Source organism: Chrysemys picta, chromosome 1 (genome assembly GCF_011386835.1).
Source record: "Chrysemys picta bellii isolate R12L10 chromosome 1, ASM1138683v2, whole genome shotgun sequence".
Lineage (NCBI taxonomy): Eukaryota > Metazoa > Chordata > Testudines > Emydidae > Chrysemys > Chrysemys picta.
Window position 1 is genome coordinate 66,253,232 of NC_088791.1, and position 15,705 is coordinate 66,268,936.

The window sequence follows — 15,705 nt, forward strand, 5'->3', positions numbered from 1 at the left end:
CAGCGGAACCGGCACGACACACAGATCACCTGGGCTGAGTCCTGGAGCACCTACAAGTACGGCTTTGGCAACGTGCAGGATGACTACTGGCTGGGGACGGAGTACATCTATCGGATCGCCAAGCAGAAGGTCTACCAGGTCAGGTTTGTCATCCACGATTCATCCGGCACCATGAAATACGCAGATTACAACCTCTTCGGTCTGGAAGACGAGTCCAAAGGCTACAGGCTGAGGCTGGGCTCTTACACTGGGACTGCAGGGGACGCCATGACTTCAAACAATCCTACCACCGTGCATGACAACATGAAGTTCTCTGCTAAAGACCTGGATCAGGACACTGACGGTGGGAACTGTGCGTCTAGCTCTGGTGGGGGCTGGTGGTACTCGGCTTGTCATTCTGTTCGACTGAACGTCAAAGGGAGCATCACTTGGGGTAGTTTCTGTAGTGGGAACTGCCAAGCCTCTGCCATCCTCATCAAACCAGCGTCCTATTGTTAGTCACCCCTTCCCCACCCTCCTGTCTGCAGTGAGGCCAACCCCTGCTCCACGAAGGGAGGGGAAAGGGTCAGCGTGTGTCATGGCCAAACCTCACACCCAACTCGGAGGGGGAAGTATCATGTTTATCCAAAATGGGGCAACTTTCTCTTTTCTTTTCTTCCGTGCACCTTCCGAGCTAATCTCTGCTGGGCACTTGTGCTTTGCGTTGACTTGACTTAGTGATATTCGTAATCAGAAGAATCATTTGCAAAACCTGCAGGATCCAGATGTAGAAGCTCCGGGGAGAGTAAATGCCTCGGATCCGTAGTGACTTTTCAGTGTCTTTTGCTCTCAGACTCATGCACAGTTCCAGAGGTCACAGGGGTGGGGAAATCCAGAAACACAGAAGGGTTTTTATAAACACCCGCTCTACTGCTCATTAGCAGGGATTAAAGCTTCACATTAAAAAGGCATTTTAAATGTGGTGGCCCCAGTTGGTAACTTTCTGTTCCCTGCCACTTACTCTCTGCTGTGCTCTCGTGGGCACCGTACTGCGTAGATCCATTCCCAGTATTCTCAGCCGTCCTGCCTTGGGGGAGTTGGGCTGGCAGACCTGGCAGGGTTCCTTGCCTCACAGTCTTAGGGGTCTGCAGGTTGCTGTGAGGGAATTTTCGGCAATGGCCTAGCAGGATTTGAAAGCCAGGCCTGCACGTCTGACGATATCTGGGTAGCTGCAGCAGTGGCCTGAGGGGCCCTTTAATCAGTACCTTGAATTACTGTCCACGTGTGCAAGTAGGTCCTAGTCCAAAGCCAGTTGATAACAGACAATCTTCCATTGACTTCAGTGGGGTTGGATCAGGCCCTAGTGTAGGGTTGTTGGGATGGGCCTGTTGCTCTCAACTGCACCGAAAGTAACTCCTTGGGCCACCAGTCCTTTCTCATGTTTGGGGGAGGAGAGACTGGGATGCTGGGAGAGGAGACTATGGGCTACCTGCTGTCGATACAATAGCCAGAGAGAGCCTGTGGGGCAGACACGGGGTGTATTCCACTCCCACAGCAGGCGGAGTCGCTCCTCAGCCTGAGAATCAGGACTCTGCCCCCAGCTTTGCCTGGCCATGTGCTTCGGTGAAGAGGTCACAGATCCAGGGGCTGTCTCCTGTAAGGGCTGTTGCTTGCTGGCCGCAGTCAGACAGTCACATAGCAACAAGCAAAAATGGGGGGAGGGATTTTCCAAAGGTCACGAGTTACTTAGGAGCACAGAGCCCATTGAAAGTCAATGAGCAGGGCTGGATTTGGGAGTGGGTGCCAAAGGGTGCAATGGTCCAGGAAGGCTCCGTGGTCAGGGGGCTGTCCATGCCCGTGGGACCTATGTGTCTGGGGAGGCCTGGGCAGTCGGAGAGCGGCGGCTGCTGGCCGGGCACCCAGCTCTGAAGGCAGTGCTGCCGTCAGCAGCAGCGCAGAAGGAAGGGTGGCATGGTAGGGTGTCTTGTCACCCTTCTGCAGGGAGTGGAGCTGGGGCGGCTGCGGCTGCGGCTGGGGCACGCAGCTCGAGCCTGTTCACCTCAGCCAATCTCCGGCCAAGCTGGGAGCCAGGCCCTCCCCATCCTCCTTGCCCGGCGCTCCAAAAGGCAGCGACCCCCGGCCACAGCGGGAGTCGACCTCACGGAGATCCTACCTGCTCCCTCAGGGCTGCTGCTGCTCTATAGGGAGTTCATCCCCCCCACACCCTGGGGCCAGTCTGCTAGGGTTACCATATTTCCACAATCAAAAAAGAGGACGGGGGGCAGAGCAGCCAGGCTAAGCCTGTGGAGTGAGCCCGGTGATGTGACCGGGAGGAACTGGCTGATCCGTTGCCAGACTTTGTGCAGTTTGGGGCTTGGGAAGCTGCAGTAGTTCTGTGCAGAAAGTGCATTTAGGGGCCGTTAACTAGACCGTTCTGCATTGATGCCCACACGACCCCTCCTTCCGTGCACTACCCTCCCCTCATCCCTCCAGGCTCCCGCCCCGCTGTGCCTTTCTAAGGGGCTGAGGGGTTTAATCACAGAACTCTTGTTTTACTGCTTCAAAGGAACTAGTTTATTTGGCCATGTAGCAGATCGCTGACTCACTGGCGCGGCGCCTCCTGCTGGTCATCCAGGAATTAGTTCAATTCCAGCACTAGGAGCGCCTCCTGCTGGCCGGTGTCTCTCCTGCTTCAGGCCCCCATGTCCCTCACAGACCCCAGTGCCCCTTACCTTGGGGTGCTGTCCCAAAGCAGTGCCCCCACACTCTGGATCTCCCTTCCCAGGTGAACCCCCTCCCCCTATGCCCACCTTGCCTCAGTGGCTACTGCCAGTCGTCATCTAGTCCTCTTTCTCTGGGGCAGACTGTATAGGGTTACCACACGTCCGGTTTTTCCCGGACATGTCCGGCTTTTCGGCAATCAAACCCCCGTCCAGGGGGAATTGCCAAAAAGCCGAACATGTCCAGGAAAAATACCGGCTGGGCACTTCCCCTCCCGTGGCTGTTCTGCTCCTCCCCGGACTCAGACTTTGGCTCTGTTTAAGAGCCAAGCTGCCCGAGCCAGCGCTACCGTCTTCGGGCAGCCCCCTTGCCTCCGGACCCCAGCTGCCGGAGCAGAGCAGCTGGAGCCGGGGAGGGGAAGTGCCCGGCCGGCGGCTGGGGTCCGGAGGCATGGGGCTGCCCGAAGCCGGTAGCGCTGGCTCGGGCAGCTTGGCTCTTAAACAGAGCCGAAGTCTGAGTCCGGGGAGGAGCAGAGCAGCTGGAGCCGGGGAGGAGAAGTGCCCGGCCGGGGGCACAGGGTCCGGAGGCATAGGGGCTGCCCAAAGCCCGAGTGCTACCGGCTTCATGGTTGGCCGGGCAGCCTCCAGACCCTGCGCCCCCGGCTGGGCGCTTCCTCTCCCGGGCTCCAGCTGCGCTGGGGAAGCGCCGGCCGGGGGCGCAGGGTCTGGAGGCTGCCCGGCAAACCGTAAAGCCGGTAGCGCTCGGGCAGCCCTTTCCCCGTGGCTGGGAGGGAGGAGGGGGAGTTAGGGCGGGGACTTTGGGGAAGGGGCGGAGTTGCGGCGGGGTCGGGGTGGGAAAGGGGCGGGGCTAGGGCCCGTGGAGTGTCCTCTTTTTTTATTTTTTAAATATGGTAACCCTAAGACTGCATCTGTCATGGCCACTCATCGCTGGCAAGGGGGTTGGATCAGCTGCTTCTGCCTATGCCCAGGCGGCACCTCTGCAGCCCCAGTACCACCCTGGGCCTTACCAAGCCTCAGCCTGGTGAATTGCCAAGCTGGAGCTCCCCAGCTCCTCTTGCCCATCCCCAGCCCTGCTCTGCTTCAGGTCCCCTGTGCTCCCCAGCAGCCAGGCCCTTCCCACTCCCAGCTGGAGTGAGACTGAGCCAGCTCCTCCCTTAGCCCTTCTAGCAGGGCCAAAGCTGTGGCTGCCTCTTCAAGCAGCCGACCTCAACTGCCTTTAACCTCTTCTCGGAGCAGGGTTACTGCCCCGCTCCAGGTCACTTTTCCTTCTTTTGGCGTAAAGGGTCTTTTTGGAAGGGGAAATCCCTGGCTTAACCGTCTTTAGGTGTTATTAAAGCCCCTTGTCGGCAACGTAAGCAGGGGGTGAAGGAACTCTCCCCTAACATCTAGCCGTGAGCTGGGGGGAAGAGTTCAGGAACAGGCCGTATTTGCACAGACTCGCTACTGTGCCTAGGTAATGAGCCGATGGAGCTGTTTTGCCAGAGGGATCCGTTTTGGGTGCTGTTGGGCAGGGGCGGCTCTAGGCACCAGCAAAGCAAGCACGTGCTTGGGGCAGCCCATTTGCAGGGGCGGCAGGGATCCAGCCTGGGAGCTGAGAACCAACAGGGGGCCCTGGGAACTGTAGTTCCTTGGTTAGCTCCCTTCCTATAGAGCCAGCCCTGGAGCAGGGAAAGAACTACATTTCCCAGCATTCCCTTGGCCACTACCAACAGGAAAGAGGGGGAGGGAGTGAGGTAGCTAAGACCTCATGCTGCAGCCTGCTATGAATGGAGAGCTGCACTCTGAAGGGTAGGGATACCATATTTTAACATTCAAAAAAAAATAGGACAGTCCACAGGGAGGGTAGCCCCCCCCGCCACCATCCACCTCCTCCGACTGCCCCCCACAGAAACCCCAACCCATCCAACCCCCCCTGCACCCTATCCCCTGATCACCCCCTCCCGGGACCCCTGCCCCTAACTGCCCCCCAGGACCCCACCCCCTATCTAAGCCTCCCTTCTCCTTGTCCCCAACTGCCCCCTCCTGAGACCGCCCCAACTTCCCCCCTAGGACCCCATCCCCTACCTGTCCCCTGACAAATCCCCGGGACTCCCATGCCTATCCAACCGCTGCCTGTCCCCTGACTGCCATCCCAACCCCTAACCCATCTAACCCCCCCTTCTCCCTGCCCCTGACTGCCCCCCCAAACCTCCGCCCCATCCAACCCCCCAGCCCCCTTATCATGCCACTCAGACCAGCATGTCTGGCTCCGTGCAGCGCCAGACACACTGCTGCATACATGCTGCCGTGCTCCCCCGCGGAGCCACAGACACCCCCCCCCCCAGCACCTGCCTTCCACATTTGAACACCTCAAAATTCAGGAGTGCTCAAGCTCAGTTTGGGCAGCCGTTACCTCATTTCTCCCAAATCAAATCTACTGATCCACTGTAACTTGCTGTAGAAAAAGTAGGATAAAATTGAGCAAGAAATGCTTCCCGGTGGTTATTAGGACTGGAATTGCTATTTTCAACAGCCATTGCCTTTTTGTTTGTTTGTTTGTTTGTTTGTTTGTTTGTTTGTTTGTTTGTTTAAAAGGAAGACAGTGATATATTGCATTGGCAAATTCCCCATAGAAAGAAAGAGTGGAAGAAAAGAATAATAAAGGCACCTCAACTTTTCCTCATTTATGTAGGACAGTCTTATAATACGCATCCAGATATCCCCCAATCACACAAGCTGAAAATCGTTCCACTTTACTGCAGTTGTGTAACCATATGGGAACCAATCCTGTCTGTGTTCTGTGCACATCTAAAATTCATGCTGAATGACCTGCCGTGGGAGCGAGTTACCAGTGACCCAGGGCTGCAGCGGAAGGAGGGTGCAGGTGGGGGAGGGGGGGAGAGAGCCCAGGGCTGGGGCGGCAGGAGGTGTGTGTGGGGGGCAATGAGGGGGGGAATGAGGGAGCCCAGGGCTGGGGCGACAGGGGGGGTGGGTGGGTGGGTGGGGAGAGCCCAAACCTGGGACAGCAGGGGGGTGCAGCGAGGAGCCCAGGGCTGGGACGGGGGGCAGCCAAAATTTTTTTTGCTTGGGGCGGCAAAAAACCTAGAGCCGGCCCTGCTGTTGGGTACAGTTCACGATAGTGTTGAGTGCAGGGGTGCTGAAGTGCTGTTATCCATATGAGTAAAGGGTGGCAGAACCAATGGGAGATTAATGCACAGGCCCACAGGGCCCATGCCCAGGGGCGCCAGCCAATTTGGGGGCCCCTGCAGGAGCGCCGGAACCTGTGCAGAAGTGAGGGTGCCACTGGCTCCAGAACTGTGGCCCCGCTTGTCCTCTTCCCCTGTGGCTCTGTCCCCTGCCAGGCTGGAAGCTGGAGCCTGACTGTGGTAAGAGGCGCCCAGGGAGCCGGGGCCAGTTGTGGGGAGCCCTGGACCCTCCACCTGCCCAGGGTGGGGGGCCAGGGAGCCTGAGAGCAGCCCACAGTCTGTATCCCCAGGGTAGGTGGAGAGTCCGGGCCTCCCCACTGTGACTTGGGCTCCCTGGGCAGTTCTTACCACAGGCCAGCTTCCGGCCAGGCCTGGGAGTGGAGTCTTGGGGGGAAGAGGAGGACCAAGGGGCAGGACCCCATGGTGAGGGGAGCTGGGGAGACCAAATGTTCTTTGTACCCAGCTCCCCAATAAACCTTAATCGGCCTCTGGGTGGTGTGGGCAGAGCCACGGGAGCGGGCAGTGAGGTTGGTGGCTGCATTTGGGCCAGACTGGAGGGCAGCGGCCAGGAGCCAGGTAGAGCAGCTAAGGGGAGTCTGGGTTAGTCGAAGTCATGACACCCGCACTGAATGGATGAGGAGCAGTGCTTTGAGGACTGGCCCTGCCTCCAAAGCCCTGATTGGCTGGGGATGGACACACAGGAGAAGCTGGCCTCCCGCCCCATCCCTCAGAGCCCTGGCTGGCTGGAGAGCTGGCAGGAAATCCTGCCTCTCCTGCCTGCTGCCAGCCCTTCTCCCACGCTTCGAGAAGGGGCTGTCGGAGAGCCATGTGCTGTCCCTGCAGGGACACAGCAGGGCCCAGGGGAGCCCGAGCTCAGGGCTGGGAGCTGGGCCCAGGGAGCCGCCCTGCGCATGTGCGAACGGGCCCTGGCCCAGAGGGAAGGAGCCTGTTGGTGCCCGATGCAGACAGAGCCTATCAGGCCTCTGGGATTGGTGCCCAGCCCCCTCCTGCTGATGGTTCTTGGCAGCGACGCGGGGCTGTGGCCAGGCTGAGGAGGGTACCAGGGTGGGTCTCTGCTCTGGAGGGATTCTGGGTGAATTCCTGCCTCCCTGCGGGTGTCAGAGTTTGGAGCAATCCAGCAGGGAGAGGCGCCCCAGTGCCCCAGCGGATAACTGAGGCCTACAGCTGGGCCAGTGGAGGGACAGGGAGGTGAATGTGCTGAGAATACGCCCAGCTGTGGAGCTGGGAATATCCTCTGTAAAGCCCTCACATCACTCGGCTCTCTCCTCTCCACACAGATCAGGGGAAAGGGAGCTTCCGGCGCAGCAGAGCCAGTGACATGCGGGTAGCCCAGGGTAAGTGGTAAGTGTGTCCCGCTTGCATTGTCACCCCTCACAGGGGTGACACACACACACACACACACACTGCAGAGATCTGGGAGCAGAGTGCCAGCGGTGAGAATTCCCTCAGACACAGCTATGGGGACATCAGTCTGGCGCAAGGCTAGAGACCAGAGCTCACCTCCAGGACTCCTCAGTGCAGCCTGATCTGGCCAAGATGCAGCTGCTATTCCTCGGCGGAGGAGTTGGAAAGGAGGCCAAGGAAAGATTTTATGGAAACTCTACTGTGATCGTAACTCTGAGCGGGGTTTTGTTCCATGAGGTTTTGTTCTTGACAACTTGTTTCATTTTGCCCACAGCCTGGCCCAAAGACTGCAGCGAGATAACCTGGAACAGGGTCAGTGGCGTCTTTGTCATCCAGCCCACAGGACTCCATCAATTCGAGGTCTACTGAGAGCTGAACAGCACCAGTGAGGGCTGGACGGTTCTCCAGCGGAACCGGCACGACACACAGATCACCTGGGCTGAGTCCTGGAACACCTACAAGTACGGCTTTGGCAACGTGCAGGACGACTACTGGTTGGGGACGGAGTACATCTATCAGATCGCCAAGCAGAAGGTCTACCAGGTCAAGTTTGTCATCCACGATTCATCCGGCACCATGAAATATGCAGAGTACAACCTCTTCAGTCTGGAAGACGAGTCCAAAGGCTACAGGCTGAGGCTGGGCTCTTACACTGGGACTGCAGGGGACGCCATGGCTTCAAACAATCCTACCACCGTGCATGACAACATGAAGTTCTCTGCTAAAGACCTGGATCAGGACACTGACGGTGGGAACTGTGCGTCTAGCTATGGTGGGGGCTGGTGGTACTCGGCTTGTCATTCTGTTCGACTGAACGTCAAAGGGAGCATCACTTGGGGTAGTTTCTGTATCGGGAACAGCCAAGCCTCCGCCATCCTCATCAAACCAGCGTCCTATTGTTAGTCACCCCTTCCCCACCCTCCTGTCTGCAGTGAGGCCAACCCCTGCTCCACGAAGGGAGGGAAAAGGGTCAGAGTATGTCATGGCCAAACCTCCCGCCCGCTCTCACAGGCCTTGCTGGGGGAAGTATCAGGGTTACCCAGGAAACGGGGCCACTTTCCTTCTCCTCTCCCTCCCTGCAGACATTCTGAGCTTTTTTCCACTGGGCCTATCTCCGCTGGGCTGACTCCCATGCACCAGCGTTCGGCTGGAGTGACTCTTCCGCGTCATTTTAGCTCGGCGATGCGATGAGCAGGCCTAGAGGTCACTGGAAAGGTGAAGTCCCAAGCATGGCGGGAGCTTCTCAAACACCCTCTGCACGGGATCCAGGCTTTGGAATAAACACACACTTCTAAGCAGTGAAGTCTGCAGATGGTAATTCTGTGCCCTGCTGTCACTGTCTCTCCGGGTGCTCCCATGGGCACAACGCTGCTGGAGAACATGCCTGGCATTACCAGGTTCACAGGCAGGGCATGCAGGGCTGCTGGGATGGGCCCTTTTTTTCCCTGCCAGAGTAAATCTCCGGGCCACCAGCCCTTCCGTTTGGGGTCGGGGGGAGGAGAGACTGGGGCCAGAGGGATTTTCCGGGGAAGGAGAAAGAGGAGATGTGAGCGGGAGGAGAGACTTGGGCCCTTAGTGCTGGGAGAGAGGAGTCCTTGGGCCCCCTGCCCTCTGGACCACATCCAGAGAGCCTGTAGGGCAGAGGCAGCGTCTATCCCACTCCCACTGCAGGCGGAGCCGCTCCTCGCCTGAGACTGAAGGCTCTGCCCGCAGCTCTGCCTGGCCACGTGCAGACTCCTGGAGCAGGAGTGCGGTGCCTCATACCAGGGCATCCTGTGGCAGCCCCCATCTATGGGGTATCACGCTGGGCCTAAATGCTGCGGCCAGGTCCCTGGATTCTGCAGCACTTCATTTAAATTAAAGAATGGTGCCCAGGGGCTGGGGCCGAGGGCATCTTCGTGGGGTAGGACCCTGCTGGCTGGAGCCATGTGTTAGCAGGGACCGGGTGGGGAGGCCCCAGACCACTGGGCCGAATGCATCCCACTGCTTGTGTGGTAAAATGCAGCCTGTTTCCCCAGCTAGCACATGGTCCCATGGCAGCTTGCACACTAGTTAGCTAGGAGTCTGGCCGCACCCGTTGGCAGAGGACAATGCCCCTATGGCGGCCCGCAGGCCTGGTGCAAGGACTGGTCCCTTTCCCTAGTGCTGTCTGGGCCCAAGGTAGGAACCCTGCCCCACTCCTGCACAGCCAGGGGGAGGGGAGGAAAGAGGCCCCTGGTGCTCCCATGCCACCTGGCACAGAGCCTGGCTCTTCATCTCTACATCCGTCCTGCCCCTGCAGTCAGCAGGGCCCAGTTCTCTGAGGGGATCAGTGCCCCCTCCCTCGGCATCACCGTGGAGCTGCTCCGTGTGACACCATCATTCAGCTTGTGCCGATCAATCCTTTCATAGGAAACATTTGAAAATGCTTTGAAATCTCCCGGCTCCCTCCCAATCCGGGGCTCCTGGCCGGCCCCTGCCTGTCGCCACGGGCAGCTTCTCACACTCCCCTCAGAGCACACGGGGCGATGGGGACCTGGGACGTTAGACAGTGGTCTGGCCAGCGAAATCCCTGTTCTTTGTTCCTGAGCCGCACCTGGCACTGATGCCAGTCCCATTCCCAGGCCGTGAGGTTACACGCAAGCTGCCAACAGAAAAGGGGCATGTTCATCTTCCCTCTTCAGCAGCATTGGCTGATCCCACTGCGCCCTGCAGAGCCACAGTGAGCCAGGGATGCTGGCTGGGCAGCACGGGGCGTGGGCTGGGCCCTGGGAGACAGGCCATGGGCGGAGCAGGGGTGGGGGCAGGCAGGGCTCTGGAAATCTGTGGGGAGGATGTCTGTATGTAGGGGGATGGACGGGGGAGCCTGACTGTGGAACTGGCCTGAGCTGGGAATCTGGGCTGGGCAACAGTGACTGTCTCCACAGCAAGGCAACTAGGGCTTCCTATAGTGTTGTACTTAAAGTACTGCACAGGATTTTTTTAGGGGGAATAAGGCAGAACGCCACATTTATTAGTAATACATGTATTTATTAACACTGTATTATATGCATATAATATATTATACTTACACTTACACACACACACACACAAACCCATTTTGTTTTGTTGTTACCAATTAGTTGCTCCCCTTAACTTTACTGGCCAGGTGAGTTAGATGGGGGAGGGGGTGGAGCCGGGCTTTTGCCGATTTGGATTGATGCTTTCATGTTGACAAGACGAGACCCGGGGTTCTTTGCAAGACACCTCACTTTTATAGCAGCTTTTTTTTTATGCAAATTTATACCAGATTTAAACTTTGTGTTTGTGTTTATTGGTTTTTTGTGCTGCTTTTTTTTGAGTGTTGTTTTAATGCTGCAAAGAGGGTGTTTTTAAAAGAAGGTGCTTGCTTCTAACCCCCGAGGCTGTCAGTATGTTTGCTTGTTTTTAATGAGCCCACTTGACACGTTTTATTGTCCTTGGGTCTGGCTCCCAGCCCCTCTCCAACAATTGAGGCTGTCTGCCTTCCATGCCTTGCTCATCCACACCTCATTCATTCAACAGGGCAATTGATTAAGAGTGGGGGGGGGGGGGGAAGAGCTCTTGTTCTACTGCTAGCAAAAAGAAATGTTTCTTCTATCTTATTCTATCCTTAGGGGCTATAATATTATACCAAGGGCAATGCAAAGTTTCTAAATGAGGCTTTGATACAAAGTTCCATGAAAACAGAGGTCACACGTGGGTAGACCTTCCACAAGGTTATATGAAGAGGCACAATGTAAAGACATATGAAAATTATCAGAGATTGATCTACATTGTCCCCCTTTTGACCTCTTAAGAACAATTCTTGAGTGGTCACCATATAAATCTTTTGTATTTGTTGCAAACAAACCAAACAATTATAACCAGGTGAATATAACTAAAACCATTACAATTGACTAAACACCAGATATAACATAAACACAAATGCAAACAATTATAATTATAATAATTGGAAATACAACAAAACCATTACCATTACAATAATTGGGTACATTGACAAACAAAATGAGGGCCAAGTTTGATGCTGCAATAGCCATCAAACAATAAAAGTCACTGAGGTTAGGACCTTCTTAAGCACACACAACAAATAAGATTTTGTAGGAGTACCACAGTTGTTATGCAAGGTTAAGCTGATTTGGACTTAAACTAACATTTAGTTGCTAAAATGTTGTAGAATTTTTTATTTTTAATAGTTGTTTTTAAGAGGTTTTTGGGGACCTAAAAGATGGGGCCATACAATTATGGGCCAAGGTCTTACAGGTTATGGGGGCCCAAGAACTACCCTTTAGGGCTTGGGGAAATAAAACCAGAGTGCATAGAGGAAAGTGTGGAATTAACAATAATACAAGCAAATGTAACTAACAATACAAATGTATTAAGAACAAAAATTAACAACAAAATGATTATTAGAGAACCAAACAAAACAAAACAAAATAACCCTGATGCACTGGGGACCAAAGTCTTTTGGACACAAGGGGTGATTGATAAGTTGGATGGAGATGGGGGAAGTAGAGAGAGGAAAAGACATTTACCCTGTCTAGTGTAGTATCCCCTCTTTTTCTGGACCCAATGCTAGCACAGGACACCACCAGAGACAGACACAGAACATGCAACACAGAACACTGAACACAGACTTTGTTATGACACTATAACCATGGTATTTTATAACTTTTTAGCTGGTACCAGCTTTTTTGATGTTTTGGTTTAGAGCCTGAAAGATAGAAGCTTGGAAACAAATTAGCACAGTGCTTCCACCATGGCAGAACCTGCTTAGTCTCTGCCACAGTGTGTTTGGTACTTGGGGCTGCACAAATGCTAATTAAGTGGTGCATTTTTTGTGAGTGTAAATTTTTCCTTTTTTTTAGTAAAAGGGCGTTAACACTTCATTTAGGAAAAAAAAAATTTGTTTTAAAATTTTCAGCCATTTTGCCATGGCCTGGAGATTTGAGGCAGAAGCAGGCACTGTTGTTAACTGTTTTAATGGCATTTTGGCCCTGGGAGGAGGAATTTACCCAAATATTTCCCTTCCCAATCTCCAGAGGGGTCCCAAAGGTCTGCCCCCTTCTGAGGTCTTAAATGTTTTTTTTCCTGATGTTACTGCTGCTGTAAGATTTGAGAGTGCTGTTTTAACTTTTTGTACCCAACTTGTTTTTTAGTTTTTTTTTGTTGCTTGCCTGGGCCCGATCCTGCTTTTTTTAATAAACAGTTTTTTTTTATGGGCACAAGCCTTGTTTCTTAAAATTGTGAAATTACCACAATATTACTTACAAAAAACAAAACAAAACAAAAAAACAAACAAACATAAACCACACTACACTGCCCAAACTCCTATATTTTTTAGAGTTTGGCTTAACAGAACAAGATTTGTATTTTATGTTTTTAACCCACTTTGGGCCAGAGGGAGAGACGCTAAGCTTCCCTCTGTATTACTTGGTCTGCTACCACCGAGGGTTTATACACCAATTATACAAATCCTTTCCTGGATTAGATTCTTTCCCGGATTAGAGTGAGAAACACTAAGTTTTTTTTTTTAGCTTAGTTTTGCTACGGCTGAGGGTGTATGTACCTTTATAACACAATTTAAACCTAAACTTTTATATTCTTTAGAGTTTGGTTAATTCTTTTCCGGATTAGAGTGAGAAACACTAAGTTTTTTTCTTTAGCTTAGTTATGAACACAATTTATACCTAAACTTCTATATTTTTTAGAGTTTGGTTAATTAACTGAAAGTTTACGCTCTTTTTTCTATAGTGCCAGGCTTGCTAAAGCTGGCGGTGTGCACACCAGTTTTATAATAACTGTGGATTTTATGCTTGCTCCCCCTTTCGCATTCTCCACCAAAATGTTGTACTTAAAGTACTGCACAGGATCTTTTTAGGGGGAATAAGGCAGAACGCCACATTTATTAGTAATACATGTATTTATTAACACTGTATTATATGCATATAATATATTACACTTACACTTACACACACACACACACAAACCCATTTTGTCTTGTTGTTACCAATTAGTTGCTCCCCTTAACTTTACTGGCCAGGTGAGTTAGATGGGGGAGGGGGTGGAGCCGGGCTTCTGCCGATTCGGATTGATGCTCCCATGTTGACAAGACGAGACCCGGGGTCCTCTGCAAGACACCTTACTTTTATAGCAGCTTTTCTTTTATGCAAATTTATACCAGATTTAAACTCTGTGTCTGTGTCCATTGGTCCTTTGTGCTGCTTTCTTTTGAGTGTTGTCCCAATGCTGCAAAGAGGGTGTTTCCAAAAGAAGGTGCTTGCTTCTAACCCCCGAGGCTGTCAGTATGTCTGCTTGTTTTTAATGAGCCCACTTGACACGTTTTATTGTTCTTGGGTCTGGCTCCCAGCCCCTCTCCAACAATTGAGGCTGTCTGCCTTCCATGCCTTGCTCATCCACACCTCATTCATTCAACAGGGCAATTGATTAAGAGTGGGGGGGGGGGGGGGGAAGAGCTCTTGTTCTACTGCTAGCAAAAAGAAATGTTTCTTCTATCTTATTCTATCCTTAGGGGCTATAATATTATACCAAGGGCAATGCAAAGTTTCTAAATGAGGCTTTGATACAAAGTTCCATAAAAACAAAGGTCACACGTGGGTAAACCTACCACAAGGTTATATAAAAAGGCACAATATAAAAACATAAAAATTATCAAAAATTAATCTACAATAGGGCTGTGCCAGGGAACAGAGGCTGCAGCTTCAAGCAACCATGCACGGGGCTCCCCAGAACCACAGCTTCCCCCACAACCCTGGTCCAGTCCTCCAGACACTCCTCCCCCAATGCTCTTCTCTCCCATAATTCCCCTTACCCCGGTCATCACCTTGCCCCCACATTCCCAATCGCCCCGCCTGGCTCCCCAGCTCCCCTCCCCTCTGGGCTGCTGTGAGCGCGGAGCAGCGGAGTGTGCTCTTAGCTGGCTGCTCCAGGGGCACTGTCCTGGCAGAGGGAACTGGGAGTCGCGGCTCCTGAAGGACGGGTTTGTGTTCCCAGCTTCTCACCGGCTCTTCCCTTTTGCAGCTGCCCGGTGCCCTTGTCTCCTGCTCCTCACCGGCCTGCTGGCCCTGTCAGCCCCAGTTCTCACCCTGGAAATACACAAGCTGAACGTCTTAAAGGGACCCACCCATGCAATCAGGAACTTCCACCCAAAGCACCTGAAGGCAGGTGTGTTTTCTTGTTGTCACATTCCCAGCTTTGCCCAGCTGGCAGAGCGTTTGTGGCTCCCAAGCGCTGTCTCTGTGTCTCACCTGACATTCATCCAGCAGGGATGGGGAGTAGCTTGTGGCTGCGGTCACCATGTGATTGTGCTCAGTGGCCCCTTGGCCTGTGGTTTGCGGTCCGGCCCTGCCAGCATCTCTTGAAAACTTACAGGAGCCAAACCCCCTCCAGGCCAACCATCTTTGTGGGTGTTTGTCCCCGGGGGTGGGGGTGGGGGTGGGAGGGAGGACAGGCCAGGATCGCCGGGCCATGAGGCTGGGGTCAAGTCAGAACATTGGTTATATGCCCAGTGCTCGGCCCTCGGCTGACAGTCAGATCCAGGGTGTGCCCAGAACAGGGCGGCCCGGGTGGGCTCCATGTGGCCAGGAGAACACACACGCATGTGTCCCTGGCACTGGTCACACGGACGCTGAGCTCCCCCAGGATAACAAACCTGCGGGATTCCAACCCCCATTAGACACTGTGGGACACAAGCAAATCCGCAGCATGGACCCACCCAAAGCCGGAGGACAGATAATGATAACACGACTCAGACAGTAATAACAGCAACCCGTGACATCTTCCTACTGCAGCGTTACCCGGAGGCCCCAGTTGTCACGGAGGATGGGGGAGTCAGGGCCCTGCACCCCCCACTTCCTGCAATTCACCGGGACTCTCAGCCAGCCAGTAAAACAGACGGTTTATTAGATGACAGGAACACAGTCCAAAACAGAGCTTGTAGGTACAGAGAACAGGACCCCTCAGTCAGGTCCATCTTGGGGGGTAGGGGGCCCAGACCCCGGTGCTGGGCCTCCCTCTGTTTCCCCAGCCAGCTCCAAACTGAAACCCTCCAGCCTTTGTCTCTTTCCTGGGCCAGGAGGTCACCTGATCTCTTTGTTCTCCAACACCTTCAGTTGGCACATTGCAGGGGAGGGGCCCAGGCCATCAGTTGCCAGGAGACAGGGTGTCGGCCATTCTCTGTGGAGACCCCTGCACACCCCTGCCCTCTCGGGCTCTGCAACAATCACACCCTTATTCCATCACCTAGAAATGCACAGGGGAAACTGAGGCACCCACATTATTCAGAGAAAACATAAGACCATTCCCACTTCGTCACACCCAGTCTGGAGGCAGGGTGCCTAGGACTGGACACTGCACCC

General features: G+C 53.9%; 1 pseudogene; it reads left to right on the plus strand.

The window, feature by feature from the left end:
* Positions 1 to 4,412: 4,412 nt before the first annotated feature.
* LOC101952413 (fibrinogen-like protein 1-like protein) lies at positions 4,413 to 8,621 on the plus strand (annotated as a pseudogene).
* Positions 8,622 to 15,705: the final 7,084 nt, after the last annotated feature.